Source organism: Papilio polytes, unplaced genomic scaffold (genome assembly GCF_000836215.1).
Source record: "Papilio polytes unplaced genomic scaffold, Ppol_1.0 DF822178.1, whole genome shotgun sequence".
Lineage (NCBI taxonomy): Eukaryota > Metazoa > Arthropoda > Insecta > Lepidoptera > Papilionidae > Papilio > Papilio polytes.
Window position 1 is genome coordinate 6130697 of NW_013527026.1, and position 5077 is coordinate 6135773.

Here is a 5077-nt window from a genome sequence, read left to right on the forward strand (position 1 = left end):
AAAAAAAAAAAAAAAGGAATAATGTTGGTGCTTTGAAGTCGAATGCCGTTTCTTTGAAGATACAATCCGTCATACTTCATCAAGTCACCGATCAATTGTGAACTGCGTTGCTTTATTATCCGACTAGTTAGAAAGTTAGCAAATCTTCGCTTTTTCGCAGTACTTTTGCCCGAGTAGCATACATACAGTACGGAAACGCATTAAACCTTTTATAAATCCAGCAAGGAGAAAACATCACAAGGTTATTTCAAAATGTCTACGCACTTTTTTCGTACTGTAGTACCTTACGCATACCACCAAATTGTTCAGAACAATCTTATATTGACGAGGTACACAATTGGTCGGTGACATTTACAAAGAATTCTCGGAAAATTATCTGGAATACAATTTTTAAGAAGTATTATTTATAATTAATTAATATTTATTCTAAGAAATTCGTTACAAAGTCGAGGTATTTTACCTGGAAATAGAGAATACCTATTTAAGTAAAACATTTAAATGAAATATAGTTTAAATGAAAACTCGGTCAATAAAAGGTTACCGCGAGAGAGTTAAGCCGTGGGAAGTTACTAGCACCTGTTATAGTAAATAGTTTATTGTAGAAGAGCGGGCGCACACCTTTGACTAAACTATCGCAGAACAGTTGTGCGATTGAAGATTGTTTCGCTGTCAATTCAACTGTTTAGTTGCACAACTCAAAATCGAGTAGTATCCATACAAGCTCATAGGAATCAAAGCGCGACTAAGCAGTTGAGATAGTTTAGTAAGGTATGTGAGCTCTAAAATTAAAACACTATTCGTTCTTGTTTTCGTTGAATACTAAAACTGGAAGCTAATCATTTATATAGCATATAACGCGAAATATAAAAACATTCTATTATAACTTCGCTATTAAAGTTTTAAAACTATCTCTGCCAACTCCTGAGATTGACAGCGGTACAAAGACGTGAAGGATAAAAGTCGACCCCTACTGTCGTTTACTTTACTTACTCTGAATTAATACTTAAATCAAATTCAACTCTCTTGCAAAGACTTAAGATTCATTTTTGTTTGCAATGAAGAAATCAAATACAATTTAGTTAGGACGCCGTGACAAAAATATCGAGATAAATCTTTGAACCGTATTATCCTAATGAGGTGATCAAAGGTCTCTTTTAAAATAATATTTTTAGCTCGCTCTGGCCCATTATTTTAGTAGCGATAAATGGATGAAGAGCGCCAGTAGTTTAGGGGTTTGAATACTTGACGAATCTACAGGTCTTAGGTTCGAATCCCGCCATACCAATGTGATTTTCGTTTTTCGAATTTTCATATGTACATAATTTACCCGACGTTCTTACGGTGACAGAAAACATCGTGATTTCTACAGATATCGGCGAAGTAATTCAAAGAAATGTGTGAAGTCAGCAACCCGCAGTGAGCCAGCTTGGTTGACTATGGCCTAGTCACCACTAACTTAGGTTAGGCTATTTACAAATTGCGTTTGAATTATAAATAGGTTTCTCGGAAAGTAAAACGTAATAAAAATCGTAGTTATAGTCTTTCAGAAAAATATACCCTAAGTTCTTGACTTTAAAGTTATTGGAAAGATAACTTATGAATTAATATTTCTTAATGCTAAGTATTCACGGGCATAATTTATTTGTCCGCCTCAAGTATAACATGGAGTGATTTAAATGTGTCGGAACAGATTTATCAAAATCCTCTCCGTAATTACTCAATCATTAAAACTTTCCGGAACTTTCTCTGCAACAAACATTAGGCCTGGTTTCTAAACTCGCACAAGTTATACAATTTACATGTTTGAAGTTATATCATTTTATTAATTTGTTGTTAAATTAAAGTGAATTAGTTGCAGCCGATCTGCATAACCCAGGGGTGACCAAACGGTTGTTCGCAAGTGGTCTAGTCGATCGTGGCCAGGCAATAAATATAAATACGTATTCTATTGATAGCTTACTTCTTACTAATATTATAAATGCGAAAGTTTAGATGGATGGACGTTTGTTAGAGTTTGTAGCCTAAACGGCTTGACGGATTTCGATAAAATTCGGCACAAATGTAAAGGATACTCTGGAAGAACACATAGGCTACTCACTTGTATTTTTTAAATTCTACGCGGATGGAGTCGCGGGCGATAGCTAGTTCTACATAATAGAATACTTCTTATCTGCGGAACTATGATATTTCAATTAAGATAAAAACACGTATATAATTAGCATAGAATATAGTTAATGTACGGTAGATTTTGAATCTAACTAGATTGACCACCCCTGGCATAAGTGATATTAAACCTGGGTTCTTTATGAAAAAAGCCTTTTTTCACACTTTTTAATCACTTTAGTGTTCAACACAAAATATGAGCACAAAAATAAAATATTGCGTCTAACAAAATAAGGTTCTATTACCAGAATAACATCTTAATTTACAAGGACTTATTGCCGTAATATTAAACGCAGCTTCATGATTTAGTCGCACTATAGAGTACTGAGCGACTTGATAACATTGTATTGTTCACTTTATTGTTATGATTATGAAAGGGACAGAGCGGTAACATCAAAGGATGTCGGCGGATTGCTTATCAAATTCTGAAATCTCTTCGGCCGTGAACAGAACGAATTCTTTCATCTAACGGAAATGCCGATGGAAATTGTTTCAATGTTCATAAACGTTCTGTGTTATTCTGTAACAACTTGTCATATTAGTTGGCAATCTTCAACAAATTCTTTGAGTAAAACTACTTCTTTATTGGCGGAAAGGGATAGATATGTATCTCATACCATCTCGTTGACAGTTTACTGGCATTTCGCGGGGGATCTGTTCTAGGAACTTTCCTATTTTAATGGCATTGTAATCCCGTTTTATTAATTTATTAATTATTCAAATAATCTACGAGTAATATTTAGTTATAGAAATTCCCACTAATGCTGGTAAAGCTGACGTAGCTGCAATTAGTAGGGGGTCAGTTAGGTTATCGTTGCGGTCCGTGAGGGGTAGATTAAACCGATCAAGGTAATCCCCGTTATTGCATTACACGCACTGAATTTGGCTTCCTCAGACATAGGCTTCTACTTTATTTGTTACTAGCTTTCCCGCGACTCCATCCCCGTGGAATAAAAAAAACTAAGTAGCCTATGGGTTTTTCCAGAATGTACTCTACATCCATGCCAAATTTCATCGAGATCCGTTCAGCCGTTTAGTCTATAAACTCTAACAAACATCCATCCAATTAAACTTTGGCATTTATAACATTAGTAAGAAGTTAGATACAGCATGTATGGGGAGATAGATTTCCTATCCATGTGACCGCGAAAACCATTTTCATTAGCCGCAAGAGCCATTGGAAGATTCCTTACTCTTTTACCGATAGCCCATCATACTCGTCGAGTCCTCGAACGTTTGCTTTCTGCGCTACGCCCCTTTTTTGTTGATGTTTTTATTGGATTTATTAACATTTCTAATTAATACGACTAACACGATATATGACTTATGATTATTAGTACAAATGTGTACAAAATGTCATCACTCTTCTAATTAAGTTATTAAGTCACCTTTATTAAGTTGATATTTTATCGAAGCGTGAAACGGAATATATCCTCGTCCATTAAGCAGGTATTCAGCAAATTCAATTATCCAAAATGGCTGTATTACATAAATAAGCAACATTGCTGCGTCTACGAGCCTTGTGTTTGAAATATGAAGGCAGTTTACAATGGAACGTGAAAGCAATTAGACCTAATTAGATACATGGATTGAATTTAAAGCTAAATGACAAAGAATGCACGTTTTAAAGGATTTTTTATAGAGGGCGCTAGTGTTCTAACAGAGGCCTTATCACGAATGTTTGCGGGAAAGTTGCGAGAACATATTCGTAACGACATTGATAAAATTTGTATGAGATTAATCAGCATCCGGTAAAATTTCTACAAATATTGTCGGTAACGTCACGAAGAAGTTCTCACGGATATTCGTAATAAGCCTTTTGATTTCAATCGGAATAACAAAGTAAGATAATGCATTGGAATTTATTCCTACATAGACTAATTATGTCTACAATCAGTCTCTAAATTTTTAAAACAAATTAAGCTAAGGCAATTTAACTACTCCCGCAGTAAATATCAAGTGAAAATTTGGTGTTCATCATAAATGTTTATTTTTAAACAGTTATGAAAACAATTACTTTTTTCTGTTGAATTCCTGTTTTATTTGTGTTAATTGTTTCTCAGCACTTGTGATATCGGCTCGTTAGCTCAGACATAACGAAGTTATTGTTATGACAAGCGCTCCTGAAATATTAACGAACCCTCATTCGAATATAGATGAATTTGTATTCAATTTAATATTTATCTTTTGTGACATTATTTATTGTTAATACTTTTTTATTTGAAAGGTGAATTGCTATCGATTTTATTGGATTTTATTGATTTTCACCAATGTGGTTTACGATTTACGGGTTTTATATGTAAGTACAATCGGGGAATATCGCGGTTCCATGTAATAAGCTGCATTCGTTAAGTGTGTAGAGGAAAGTGTACACGGTTAATCGCTTTTTATATCATACTTACGGTTAAGGAACACGTAAAAACCCTAACCCCATCACCGGTATAGAAGCTAGGCAGTGAAAGTCACCTTGTACCTACCTAAATAAATAATATCTCTGAGCGCAGGCCATTTGACGAGGGTCTCGGATTAACAAAACGTTTAATTCAGCGCAGGTTTTATGTTTAAGATTCTCGACCTTTGTAATACGATGACAAATAGCAATGTTTACCGTAAATTAAAAATTACTACTCCAGCTTTTATAAAAACAGTATTCGTAATAATAGTAATTAAAAATAAAGTTTTTTTTACAAATATTTTCAATATGAAATCATTTGTTTTAAAATAACTAGTCATCTGTCCTGTCTATAGGATTATAACCCTCTAATATCCGATCTTTATTGCAATTGTTACTTAACAAGGAATGCTAATTGTACATAGTTGTACTAACACAGAAGCGACGCAAACAGTGGCACCAGTATGCCTCCAGCGGTCCAATTGCATTTAACTTTAACGCCCGAACTCTCTGGAGCCCAAT

At 34.5% G+C, this 5077-nt stretch overlaps 1 protein-coding gene across 1 annotated transcript in view; it reads left to right on the top strand.

Moving 5' to 3' along the window:
- The first annotated feature begins 3931 nt into the window (after nt 1–3931).
- LOC106106541 (cytochrome P450 6k1-like) overlaps nt 3932–5077 on the top strand; it is a 7146-nt gene continuing 6000 nt past the window's right edge. Inside the window, exon 1 of the mRNA XM_013287138.1 lies at nt 3932–4005. The gene's annotated coding sequence lies outside the window, so the exon portion shown is untranslated. The remainder of the gene's footprint in view (nt 4006–5077) is intronic.